At 35.3% G+C, this 14,765-nt stretch overlaps 1 protein-coding gene across 4 annotated transcripts in view; it reads right to left on the bottom strand.

Annotated features, from left to right (window-relative positions):
* The window catches only part of LOC150101315 (uncharacterized), a 338,578-nt gene extending 324,541 nt beyond the window's left edge, over nucleotides 1-14,037 (bottom strand). For 3 of the 4 annotated variants that reach the window (XM_090400991.1, XM_090400992.1, XM_090400989.1), the window contains exon 1: nucleotides 13,855-14,030. The gene's annotated coding sequence lies outside the window, so the exon portion shown is untranslated. Of the gene's footprint in view, nucleotides 1-13,854 lie in introns of all 4 variants that reach the window. The other variant, XM_090400990.1, reaches the window with a different exon arrangement.
* Nucleotides 14,038-14,765: the final 728 nt, after the last annotated feature.

Below are 14,765 nucleotides of genomic sequence, written 5' to 3'. Positions count from 1 at the left end.
ATTAGACATCAGATGCCATATGGTCACTCCTTTCCTTGATAATGTTTCATACCGGTCCTTACCAGGTGATCCTATTGTGTGCCTTTCTGAAGATCAGTCATTTCAGATACACCATCCATCCAAAGTATTTCAGCTTTCTTCTGTCAATATCTTTAAGGAACCTTAAAGTTCTGCCAATCTTTTCTAACACCCATCCATTTGACTGATTTTCAGTATACAATATCCTATAACAATACAACATCTCAATAGCAACTACCCATATCAGACTTCTTTAAGTTCCAAATCTCACATCCATTAGTTGCTGTTGGAAAAACAGCTGTATCCAGAATCCTCAACTTTGTTCCTGTGAAGATAGATCTATCCTTCCAGATTTTAGACAAGTCTCCAATTGTTGTTTTATTCATTTCTAGTCTTCTTCCGATGTCTTCAGACAGCAATTCTTCACAATAATAATGGATTCCAGGTATCCGAACTTGCTGACTTCCTCAATTCTTTCTTCCTTATTTTGATGTTGAAAGTTTATTTTTCACTTGGTCAGACTATAATAAATTTAGTTTAATCCTTTATCCAAGTGTGTGCAAACAAAGTTTGCACCTGAAAGTATCTTCAGGACTGGGGTGAAGTGGTACAACACTGGGCGACTCCTTGCAAAGGTGGAGCAAGCTACCAACACTCCTATCTCAATATCTCCCATAATGCAAAACACATCTCCTTGCGGATATGTATAATGTTATGCATTAAGGGAGGGGCCACTACCCAGACTAGTTTCGACCTTTATTGAGGTCTCTTCAGTGGGAGCCAGGCCCACACACTTGGAAAAAGGATTAAACTAAATTTATTATTATCTTGCTTCCTTAAGGTACATGTTTCTCAGCAGCTTCCCTCTATATTTCCATAATCTTTGTCTAGCTAGGATTGATTGGAAGTCCTCTGTTCTTACTGATCTTATTAACTTTGTTAAGGATTCGTCCTAATTCTTCCTTGTCATTACAAAGGAGTGCTGTATCATCAGCATACCTCAGATTACTGATCAATCTGTATCCTAATTCCTGTATTAAGCTAATCTAATACTTCATGCATGATGGCTTCAGCACAGATATACTAAACAAGTGAGGAGAAAGTAGCCATCCTTCCTACCTCCCTTGCAGATCTGAAGCAAATCCACTAATTGAACACCTGTTGTTATTGTGGCTGCCTGCTCACTATACAAGTTAGCTGTCAACCTGATAATGTGTTGAGGAAACCAATGAATTTTATTATTTCACACAATTTCACATGCTGAACACAGTCAAATGCTCTGGAGTAGTCTATGAAACACATTACCATAGGGAGTCTAAATTCTTTATATTTTTCAATAATCTGTTGAAGGCAAAGTATCTGATCTCTGGTATCCTTTCTTGCCTAAAACCTGTTTGTTCCTCATGCATGTCTGCCTCAAGCAAACAAGCATGATCTTTAATAAAATCTTGCTTGCATGGGAAATAAATAGTTCTATAGTTCTTGAAATCCTTCATATCTCCCTTCTTGTACCAGTATGAAGATCAACTTCTTTCCATCTCTAGGCCATGATCCTATCTCCCATATCTTTGTAATCAATCTATGAAACACTCTTATCCTTCCATCCCCTGTGGCCTTAAATAACTCTGTACCCAGGGCCTTAATGTTAAGCTGTTTAATTGCTCCTTCAATCTCATGCCTAAGTGGAGGAGGTTAAAAAATCGAAATTTTCTTGGTAAGAAGGCACCTCCAAATTTCCCTTATATTCTCTGCTGGGCAGTTCCTCACAGTACCTCTTTCCATCTGTTTTTGATTGCCAGTTCTTTGTTAGTACTGCTCTGTTCCTGTCTTTTGAAGATATTTACTTTGGGTTTAATTTTAAATTTAGGTCACAAACTAAATGAAACATACTTTTGTAATTGTGCTTCTTCACCTGGAATTCTATCTCTTCACACTTATTAGCATAAAAATTTTCCTCATCCTGTCTGACTGCTTTTATCACTTCAGTTTAACCATTTCAAATATAAACAATTATTTCAATTTTGAAGTATTTCATAAGAATATTAATATAAGGACATTTTTTCACTTTTGATAACATCATTTTATCATTAAGAAGTTATATTTTGGTTTTTTAAACAAGATGTTTTCTCAGTTTTATAATGCTTTAAATTTTCAAAAAATTTCACAGATTCAATCTAAGCAGCTTGTTCGAGTCTGGGTTTTCAGTGACTGTTAATTTATGTTTGATATGTAAAGTGTTGCTGCACATGTAGATAGCTCTGTCTCTATTAATGTGAAAAGTGGTAGTTATTAGATAAAAATTTGCAACTTTGATTGGTGTTATGTTATTGATAAGATGCATATGTTTATATGACTGATGCATAAAATTGTGTGGATTTCTGAGTTCTTCTACTGCTGGGTTGTTTTATTTTATATGGTGCATCAGCAACTATGGCTATAATGTACCAAGGCAGTGTTTAAACATGTATAAACATGAATATTATTAAAACATAAAAAGTCTTTATATAAAAAATTTAAGTTATATCAATAAAATCATATATCTGTTAATTTAAAGGAAGTTATTATTATTACATGATGCCTCCAAGAAGTCCAAAGACTCACTGAGGGAGGGCACCTACTCTACAACTCTTCATCTGCACCACTTAATCCCCCAGCTACAGTAAACTGTCACTACCACCATCATCTACACCAATGCCATCTACTGCCCACCACCACTAATATTTTATTGCCTGTAAATTGTGTGTGTTCTCTAGGTTGATTTGTTTGTATGAAGAATGAAAAACCCAAGTTTTCAGTAGAAGAAACCCTGCTACTCCATATGAGATTAGCTAACTCACCTTCAATTGAAAAAAAACCTATACAAATTCCTCTCATCACAACGAGAATCAAACTTAGGCCTTTTCCAATCGAAGGGTGCAATGTATCATTGTTCTTCCAATTGTGCTATGGAGGCACTAATTGCACTACAACTATATGCCAGGTCCATGTTTAAATATGTATAAACATGAATATTATTAAAACATATAAAAAGTCTTTATATAAAAAATTAAAGTTATATATCAATAAAATCATATATCTGTTAAGTTAGAGGAGGTTATTATGATTATTATTACGTGATACCTATTATGTGAAGGTTATGTAAATTAATATGCTGTAAAAATTATAAATCGCAAATAAATCTGGTAGGTATTATAAAATCTGCCACAGTGTATAAGGCTCAGGCAGACTGGTAAAGCAATAAAAAGCTGGATGTGTTCATTAACTAATCAAGGCAGTCAGTCTATTAGAATATGGGCTATAAGAACTGATGAATAATACTCACATAGGTCATCATCCCTGAACAGAAAGAGTGTGAGATAAGTATAACTACACAAAACAAAGCAAGAAAAACTTCCATTCTACAAACCCTATGTGTATTGCACTGTCAAAGTTTAACTTCAGGGCTTAATTTGGTATAGTTTGTTGTTGGTCTACCTGTTCCATGATGTTTGGCACTGGGATAATTTCTGTCTTATAATCTGCTTGTTTATTTAGGAGAACAGGCAGATGATGGAATTTTAGGAAATGAGCTAACCTAGCTGCAGAACCTGCAGCTTCATTTCCCTTCATATAATGTGTCTTGATATCAGGAGAACAAATATTGGATCCAGAAAAGCAGAGGATGTTGGCATACCAAACTTTAAAGCACCTGAAGAAAAAGTTAGATATATCTTGACTAGTTATAAATAATTCATAATAAATATGTTATTTTTGACCACAAAACTAATGTAATAAAAATAACTAACACTGGGTTCATTGGTCATACAGATTTCATACTACTAGTTTCACCACGTAAACTAATGGTTTCATCTGGGTTTGGATGAACATAAAAATATAAATAAACAACAAGCTTTGATTATGAATCAATACATTACTAAAAAAAAAAAAAATACAAAATGTGTGGGAACCATTACACAAGTACAATAGAAACATGTGAAACGTGGATGCTGGCACATTGTCAATCATTGTTCAGCAGGTGCGTCTGATAGTTAGCAGAGAAATTAAACTCTGATGTATTTAGAGACTGATGAGTGACTTCCAAATGTCACACAGAATCATCCCTTGGTTTCTGTTCAAGGTACCCTATGAGTGGATTACCACTGTAACCTCTTTTATGTTGTAGGAGCTGCTTCTATGTATGGCATGGAGCTCTTATCCCATTCAATGTTGTGGTGAGTGTTGGAGAAATGGAATGCCAACTCTGAACTGTCCTCTCTGTTGTTCTAATATGTTTCTAAACTTCTCTAAGTTTGTCCTATGTAATTAAGGCCACAAGAACATGGGTTGTTGTGAACTCCAGGATGTTTGTTGAAAGAGTTGTGGTCCTTGGGTGAGCATAGCAGATTTTGTACTGTCATAATTGGTTTGAAGGCTACTCTAATGTCATGAGATTAGCAATTTTTGCAAAAGTTCACCAACAAAAGGGATGGAAATTAAAGTTTGGTAATGAATGTCATGGATTTGTAGTAGAAAGAGATTAGAGAGTAGAATTCTTTTTGCTATTTTTTTAGGATATCCATTGCTGATGACAGTTGGCAAATAGAATGTAATTCTTCTGTTAGTGTTCCTTCATCTCTTATAATAGAGACCCTCTTTTTCAGCATATGTACAATGCCCAATTTTTGTGAAATATGGTGCAACGAGAAGAAATGTAGATAACGACCTGTGTGGGTTGGCTTACGGTACACACACTAAGAAAAATGCCTTCATCTGCTTGTTTCATAATTAAAATGTCTAGAAAAGGTAATTTTCCTTCATTCTCAAGTTCTAAGATGAATTTGATTTTATGGTGGAAGGAGTTAATAGATGCCAGAAAATCATATAACTAAGCTACCTTGTGTTTCCATACTATGAATATGTTGTCTACATATCTCCACCAAATTGATGGCTTAGGATTTGTAGATAACATAATTTTCGAACTTTTCCATCAATAAGTCTGCACAAGGAGTTTTCCATTGCAAGGCCCAAGAGTTGTTTGTAGATTTTTCCATTCCATTGGTAAAAATTTGAGTTGAGACAATGTTTATAGAGTTGAGAGAAGTCTTGATGGAACAGATTCTCTGTAAATACCATAACTTCATTCACAAGAACATTTGTAAATAATAATATGACATCCAGACTAGCTAGAATGTCTGTTCATGAGATAGAAATTTCTCCTAGTTTTTCTACAAAGTGTTATGTATTTTTGATATAGGCGTCTGTGTGTCTAATGTGTTCCTTTAGAAGATGAGCAAGATGTTTTGATAACAAATAAGTTGGTGAGCTAATACCATCTATGATTAGTTGAAGAGGAATATTGGTCTTGTGTACTTTTGGCGATCCATATAAATGGAGTTAATGGATGCATGGATTTCAATTTTTTCATAAGATCCATGGGCTATGTAGTCATGTTGCGTAAAAGGTTGTTAGTTTCTACATGGTTTGTCCAAGTAGGGGCAGAATTAATTGAGAGTAAGAAGAGGTATCAGAAAGTAAAATTGGAATTTTGGACATATAATCAGTCATATTCAAGATCACAGTTGAATTGCCTTTGTCAGCCTTGAGTACTATAATATCTTTATTCTTTTTTCTAAGGAGCTGATATTCTTTTTAGGAGGACAAGAGAAGAATTGCAGTCTTTAATCTAATGTCATTTGCAACAGGTTTAGGTAGAAAGTAAAGGGTCTTTTCTACGTTACACATAACATCTATTTTAGGCACGTGCTCTGGTGCAACTACAAACAATTGTGTAATGATTCCTACACATTTAGTATTTTTTTAGTAACATACTGATTCATAATCAAAGCGTGTTGTTTATTTATATTTGCATGTTCATCCAAACCTACATGAAGGCACTGGTTTACATGTCAAAACTTGTAGGTGACTAGTAGTATTAAATCTGTATGACCAAATGAACTTAGTGTTAGTTATTTTTATTATAAATAATTCATCTTTTGTAGTATTTCAATTTTATGTAATTTCATTTTATGCAAGCTACTAATATAATATCCAATTAGCATAATATCTAATCAGATCCTACAAGAATGTAGGATCTGATTAGATATTATGCTGTCTAAGAAAACACCTGCCAGCATCAGTTTAATCATCTATATAGACAGGTACAAAATCAGAGTATTCTGCTCATGGCTTGAAAAATGGAGAGAATGAAATGTTAAATTAATTTGCATAAGGAGACACTGGATGATGAGATGCAGCTGGACCACAGTGGTAGCATATTTAGTAGAGTCCATGCAGTACTGTCTACCTTGATGTCAGTTTGTAATAATGCTTTGATCTGCAAACTAAAGGGGGGGGGTAAAGCATTCTGACAGGCATAGTACAAATTTTTCCACTGCAGACACAAAAATTGGCCATGTGGGATGGGTCTGACAGGGATTTTATGTTGGTCACATAAGGACAACTGCTGACACTGAAGTGACAAAGGTTGTTCAATTTGCAATGTAAAACCTAGGTATAGGTGTTGTTTGAAATGCTCCAGGTACAGTTCTCATAACTTGATGGTAGAATAGATCCAACCATCAAAGTGTGCTGTCTCTGGTGGAAGTGTAGACTTGATCCATAATGAAGTCTTGATCTGATAGCTCAATATAAGTGAAGCAATGAACATCTGTCTGCATTCTAAGAAATGGAAGGTAAGGTACAAATGATGTTCCTTTCCTTCATGCTGTACAATGTACAAATGATGTTCATCTTGCTTTAATGCTTATCTTTCAAGATAAGCATTGAAGTCCTGTTTCTCTGGGAATCAAAACTGTGGTGTCACCTTTAATTTTGCTCCTGCTGCAACTGAGTTCTAATCTTTGTTCTGGATCAGGATGAACAGCAAGTTTGAACAAAAATGCAGTTTTTTTGCGGTAAAAATCTGAACTTGTTTATAATACTCATGCTGCAAGAATGACAAAAAATGGTAAAATCATGTAGGGCATTACTTATAGTTGTTCTGTTATCTATTTAACTCTGACAGCAAAAGAACTTTGTGGGCCACCCTCCTCTCAGAAAAGGGTAAAAAGAGGTTGATCCGATTCGAATGTGGTATATATAAAGTTTAATAAAGAGAGGGAGGTTTCCTCTGAGACCAAAGTGTATAGGTCTTTCAGTATTCCAAACCTCCAAGTTGTGTCACATGCTTTTTCCATGTCAAAGAAAACCAATACTCGGTGTGTTTTTTAAAGAAGCATCCCTTCAAGTGAGATTAAATTATCTAATGTAGACAATGTTTGTAGACTGTCCAGGCAGACTGTCCTAGAAAGAAACGTGAACAATAGAATTTGATGTTCTGCTGCTGCTTTGCTTTTTTAGGTACAGGAATTTGGGGGTGTAAGAGGTTGCAAAGCTTTTCCAGAGTAAATGATACAAGAACTTACAGGGTGTTCGGGATAAATTTGACAGTTTCGTAAGGAAAAAGAAAATCTTCTTTGTATCTATTAAATTTAATGAATTGACAAAAAAACATTACAGGCAGAGTTAATTACAATACTATCAACAAGATTTACTCAAAATAACCACCATTAGCATCGATCACAGCTTCAATTCTGCTTCGGAACCTCGAACAAGCTGATGCTACAGTCTCCCTGGGAAGGGCAGCAAAAACTGTTTTAATTTTATCCATTAACTGGGCTTTTGTATTACTGGAAGTGTGATTGGTGTCTTTTTCAACTGCGCCCCATACAAAATAATCCATGGGGTTAAGGTCTGGGGAGTTTGGAGGCCAAACATTTGGACTGGTGAAGTCGTAGAAATTTTCAGACAACCATTTTTGACTTTTCCCAGAGGTGTGGCAAGGGGCCGAATCCTGCTGCCATACATACGGCCTACCATTGGCTACCCTTGTTATCCAGGGCTTGACTACAGTTAGCAACTCCACGAACAAAGCCCGAATTCCAATGCCAGGGTTCTTCAACACCTGTTCCTGCAGATTTGCGAGGAATTCTGCTGTATGAACGCAATCAGATCGTCTGCTAGGGATCTTTCTTCTTGCTACATCCTCGTAGTCACCATTGCAAGTCTCTAGTTCATGCCTGATTGTTTTTACTGTATTCAGGGAGCATTGGGCAGCAGTCGTAATATCCTTATTTTGATGGCGGGCACGAATCATCATGATACAAGTTATTCTCTTCCATGATTCAGGTGGGTTCCAGCTATCCATCCTTTCTGACATCTTGTATATGAATGAAGAAGGGTCCAAACTTTTAAATGAAGAGAAGTGTGTGTTAATACATGTAACTTACGGAAAAATATAATTAATTATAAATATGTCAAATTTATCCCGAACACCCTGTATATTATTGTTTAATCCATTATCCAAGTGAAAGCAAACGAAGTTCACAAATGAATTATCTTCAACAACTAGGATACTTGTATATAGAGACTGTTGACTTCACCTTAATTGCCTCAGTATTCTGCAATGTAAAGTACACTCCCTTTCAGACATGTATATTGCTATGTATTATGGGAATGTTCACTACCCAGACTGGTTTTGACCTTAACAATCAGCTAATGCCTTTTATTCTCTTATAGGAAATAAAAGGCATCAGCTGGTCTTCCCTACTCCCTATAAGGGAGTAGACGAGACTGTTTAACACTAACTAGATTTTGTAAACTGAGTGGGCAGTTCAATCTCCACAGGTAGCCAGAAATAGGAGGCTCATGACTATCACTAATTATAAGTTGCAACCAAGTAAGAGAATGGCAAACAAGTGCTGCCATCTCTTGGTACTTAACCCAAAAAAGATGTGTTACTGCCTGAAATAATGTGGGTTCTACAGTCAATTTAACTGAATTTACAGGATGAAAATCCCGAGTTTCAGGGAGAAAAAACCTGCTTGCCCATGTCAGAGATTGACTAACTCAGGAACTGGTCGAAGAAAGGCTTAGAAAAAGTCCTCCAGTTGGCAACTAGACTTGAACTTAAGTCTATCTTTGGGTGGCCTAGCAAGAGCAACCCCATAAGATACTAAGGTTGAATTATGACAGAAGTCATATATTTTCCATATAAAAGTAATAAAAAGGTGTATCATATTACTATCAAAATACCTCAGATCAGACACAGTATAGAAAGTTTTTTTCACTTGGTTACAAAGAATTAAAGGATTAAACAAAAATATAATTTCTTATCAAGTATAATTAACTTTTTCTTATAACCAAGTGAAAAATCTTTCTAAAAGATGATATACCACTTTACTACTTATATATGGACAATATAGAGGAATTTCAAGTAATGCAGAATACCATCGTTACACACAAAATGATATTTCATATTATTCGAAGTTCATCTGTGATTTCTACATCAATTCAACCTTGATATGTCTTCTGGGTTTGGCTCCCACTAATGAGACCTCAGTAAGAGTTGAAACCAGTCTGGGTAGTGAATTCTCCCAAAATTGAGAGCAATATACATCTTCAAAAGAAAGTGTGCTTTGCATTATGGGATACTGAGGCAAATGATGTGAAGTCAACAGTCTCTATATACAAGTAGCTTAATTGTGAAGATACTTCGCACAAAACAAAGCTTGTTTGCATGCACTTGAATAATTGATTAAACAAGAATATAATTTCTTCAAGATTAATTTACTTTGTAACCAACTAAAAAAAAAAAAAAACTTTCTTCCAAGTCTCCCTGGAGTCTGAGGACTCATCACAGGAGGTTAAAAACTCACAGACCACAATAACTATCATACCTTGCCTTGAAGGTATTCAATGTTGGCACACTCACCACCCGCTCTGTCAATGTATTCCACTCATTAACCACCCACAAAATTAAAAAAAAAATCTTTTTTTTTACAAAGATTTTTGTAGTTTTTTTGTAGTTTCCAGGGATGACCATGTGTTCTTGCTTCACCCATTATCCTATGCATTAATTCTCCTGTATCTATTTGATAGGCTCCTCTCACTAACTTAACATCGCAATCATATCATCTCTCCTCCTCCTATTTGCTGAACTCTGAAGACCACAGTCCCTAAATCTGTCTTCATATCCAATATTCCAGTCCTGACAGTCTTAGTTATTTGCCTCTGCACTTTCTCCAATGTTTCCTTATCACCAATATAACCAGGTGACCATCAGTATGCACAGAAATCCAAATGAGTCCTAATTAGTGCCTTGTAGCCTTCAAGCGTGATTGGGAGAATGATGGTACAATATGCCCTTTAAGGAAAAGGCCTAAGTTCGATTATTGTCTTGAAGAGAGGTATCTTTACATGGTTTTTTTTTCAACTGAAGGCAAATTAGCACATCTCATATGGAGGTAGTAGGGTTTCTCTGCTGTAAACTCAGATTTTTCATCCCAAATACAGACAAACTGACCTTGTTATCACTTGCAATTTACAGACAAAAACTATTAGTGGTGGTGGGCAATACATGGTGTTAGGTGTTGATGAAGATGATGGTAGTGCAGTTCGTGTAGTTGATGGATTAAGTGGTGGAGATGGAGAGCTGTAAAGTGCCCTCCCTCGATGAATCCCTATACTCCTTGGAGTTGTCACATAATAAGAATAATTATACAGTCAAACCATCATCTCTTTATTCATACATGTCAGTTTTTCTCTGCATTATACCAGCAGTTTATTGAGAATCATTACAACTTTCACAACGTGTCCCCTGAACTTCAGTTCACTATCTGCCAAGATCCCCAGATTCCATGCCTCCTCCACCTCCTGAAGCAAAATTCCTTCAATATGGTAAACCTCATTCGATCTTTCCTGGCCAAACCGCATAACTATACACTTAGCAACATGAAATGACATCTCCATTCTTCAACCCAAGCACCAACCTATTCAAATTATCTTGTAACAACACATCAGAACTTCCTGTCACTCTTCCTAATTTAGCATCATCAGCAACCAACCAAATATCTCCTTTCACACTGTGAACTACATCACTGATATATAATTTAAACAACAGTAGTCCCAAAACCGAGCCAGGTGATACCCACTTGTCACCTTCCTTTTATGTGACACTACTTACAACTCGCTAGCTCCTATCAGTCAACACATTTGTAACCAAGCTACCAAACAACTATTCATCTTCATCCTGCTCAATTAGTTTATCATGCAATATTTGATCAAAATCCATATAAATCATAATATAAGCATCTCCTATCCAATACACTAGTCATTCAATTATAAAACCAATAATAAAATGTAAAAGTTACTAAAGCATGATCTCCTCTTGACAAACCCATATAGTGCTCTCAAAAGATTTCAATTCTCACCCATTCAAGTTTATATTCTCTTTCTCTAATCAACCTTTTTAACACCTTCACTGCTACACTTGATACACACACACACTGGCCTATAGTTTAACATTACTGACTTGGATTTTCCCTTAAGCAGTGGAAATATTCTGAGGGAAAATATTCAGTTGTTTGCTAATGATGCAAAATTGGATAGAAATACAAATAATGTTAAAATTTTGCAGGATGATTTAAACAGACTGGAAGTATAGGCAAAGGAGAACAGATGTTGGTTTAATATGACAAAGAGTAAGGTTGTGCATTTTGATGTGAAAAAAATTATCAGCTGTGTGCCATATACTGATGGAAATGAACTCCAGGAAATTCATAATGCCAGGGATTTGGGAACCAAACAACAAATATAAAAGAGTAGATAGAGAGCTAAGTTTAGAGGGCATACTGTGGCTAAAACATTGAATTACTTGTTTACTGAAGATCACCCTAATGAGCAGAGATAAGCAGGTTATTATACCTCTTTATAAGGAGCTGATAAGACCAAATCTAGACTACTGTGCACAGAGCTGGTGACATGGGTTTCTTCAGATGTGGAAACAGTAGAAAGGATCTAGAGGCTAGTGACAAAAATGGTGGAAGATCTCTGGAGCATTTTAACAGTTTAAAATCCATTAAACTGTTAATGAATTTTAACAGTTAAGAGGGCAACCAAATGTTCTGTTTTTAATTTCAGTCATGAATGTATGCATATTAAGTAGTGGAGGTAAGGAAGGATATAGTGGAGTGCACTCTGACAATGAATCCTCCTCCATGAAGGTATTATAATATCTCCAAGGTCCTTGAAGAGCTGCTGATTGTAATCCATGGGAAACACACGAGATGGCAGACTGTTCTAGAGAGCAACAGTGGAAGGAAGGAATGAAGAGGAGGAGAAATTTGTTCTGTGAGTTCAGAAATGCACTATGAAAGAGTGCTGATTGGTTGCTGCACATGCTTGAATGGATTCTGACAAAGTGGGGATTTTATTGATTTCAATTCTGATTAACAGTGGCTGTAGAAGTATTTGTAGAATATGCAAGCAGCAGAAACTGAGCACCTATCTGAAAGTGAGTGAAATGTATTAATAAAATATGTCATTAATTAATCTGAATACCACATTAATCTGTACAAGGTCCAGTGTGTTTAGGAATCTCTCAGGGGCACATGGTAAATGTGCAAGCAATATTCAATGGTAGATGGATTTGCAACTTACATAAAGTTAGCAATTGTTTGGAGTTAAGGTAGTGCTTCTAGCACAAAAGGAAACCTAATTTTTTTGGATGCAAAGGAGACAGTATTTGAAAAATATTGTGCCAAGAGAGATTTGAGGTTTGTGGTAATGAAAAAAAAAAATATATCATTAAGCACAGAGATTTGGATGTTGTCAAAACTAAGGCTGGATAAGAAGAATTCTTTTTTTTTTTTATGTGGAAATAATATTTTGGAGATCTCAATTTAAGGTAGATGGTTATGGTTCTGGAGGTTGCAGTTTGTGCATTGTCAGGTTTGTTCAATAAAAGAAAGAATACGACATGCTGTTGTCAGTGATGAAACTATGTATTGGACTTGTGGGACCTGTGCACTGGTTGTATAGGTCCAGTCAGAAAGGTGGCAGTCAACTGTAAGTCAGGGTCATGGGGTGGACCAAATGACTGGAGTATACTTGACAAACTTTTGTATCAGACATAGTCAAAAGTCTTGGCGATATCAAGTGCAAGTTGAGACTCGACAACTTTTTCATGGTATTTGTCCATATATGGATGCCATGACATAAGTGAGTAAATAGCATATTTATAGACAGTGACAGAATCCATACTGGTACTTCTTTATTAGTTCAGGGTCTTTGGAATAGTGCAGCAGTTGAGCTTCATTGGTGGGTTTTTTCCATTATGAGAGACATGATGTGTGTTTCCTCAGTTACCTACATGAACAACAAGCACATATACTTCATCATCATAGATGACAAACAAAGCGAATGTTAATTTCTGATGTTCTCTGTATTAAAAAGAATTTGAGCTGCAGGTTACCTAATCACAATTTCTCACAAATACCAATGCTGAGCAAAACCTTATGAGACCTGAGAATGAAGAAGAATCAAAGTGATATAATGGAATGTCAGAACTATACAATGAACCTCTTCAGAATCTGTCAATTTGTAGCAGCTCCATTCATTGTTTAATCTGGATTATTTGAAGAAGCTTCCAAAAGTTGGAAAATTTAGGAAACCATATATAACATACATACAAAAAAAAAAAAAAAACTATTTTAGTGATTGCTGGTTACGTTACTTGAGTAATTTCCAACAAACACTTTTTTGTTGTTGGCCACGACACTGTGAAGTTGCAATGTAATCAATTTAAACATAATTTCTTATCATCATCTAACACTACATTCGCATCACATTTGAGAGCTATGTGCATGCCATTTATGGAGGTCACATCTCTTTTTGTTTTTAAATAAAGCACAACGGCAAACGCCCAGGATTGCTGCTCTTGCGTTCCCCGCTTCAAAATAAATAATCAAATATTTGATTCCAAAACAATCATGCTCATAACGACGATGTTCATCATACCTTCAGCGTGATAACTCTTTTGATGCCTAACAAATGTAATGCACATTTATATTTATTTCACTTTATATTTACTGTGAAAATGTTTATCGAAAAATTAACAAAAACCCAATAAATAACGATTACTCTTAATAAAAACGGACGAAAAGTTTATTCCAAGAAATGCCATCTTGCGAGCAATTGTGCAACCCATCCCATTATGCTCCCCATGTTTCATATAATTAATACTTCCCTCCTGCGTTCAAAAATTTCCTATAGTAATTAATAATTTCCCTGTTAAGTTTTCAAATACCCTCTTGGATTAATCAGACGGAAAATGTTTGAACTATGATAAAGCAGATATTGATTCCATTAACTAACCTTCTTCACATAAAAGGATTAATATTGTTAATTATATAAATCAATTTATATAATTATATGAAGCTTTTTTAATTATGATTTTTTAAATTTAATTATATTTATTTATGTAATTATATCAACATAATTATATGAAGCTTTTTGGTTCTTTACTTTGGTTAATATTCTTAATTTATTTCAATATCAGGAGTCTTAGAAGATCGTGTCTTTAAGTGCTATAATACCAAGTCATGCTAAAAAGCTTCTTAAACAAGGATATTTTAACCGGGTACACTATTTACGGTGGCAGCGGTGTAAATTAAATTGTAATAATGTAATAGCTATGCGTTTTTAAAACACTGAAAAATGTACTTTTTTTTTTTTTTTTTGCTGGACACCTCCAAAGAGTTCAAAGAATCATCGAGGGAGGGCACCTACTCTACAACTCACCTTCTCCACCACTTAATAAATCCACCAACTACAGCGAACTGCCACTACCATCATCATCTACACCAACTTAAATAAGAAAAGACTGCGTTTTTAATATAATTATCAGAAATTACTACCTTCGAAAATGA

The sequence above is a fragment of the Typopeltis vanoorti genome, chromosome 11 (genome assembly GCF_054136105.1).
Source record: "Typopeltis vanoorti isolate ZY-2024b chromosome 11, IOZ_Tvanoo_1.0, whole genome shotgun sequence".
Classification (NCBI taxonomy): Eukaryota; Metazoa; Arthropoda; class Arachnida; order Uropygi; family Thelyphonidae; genus Typopeltis; species Typopeltis vanoorti.
This window is presented reverse-complemented; position numbering and strand designations above follow the sequence as displayed.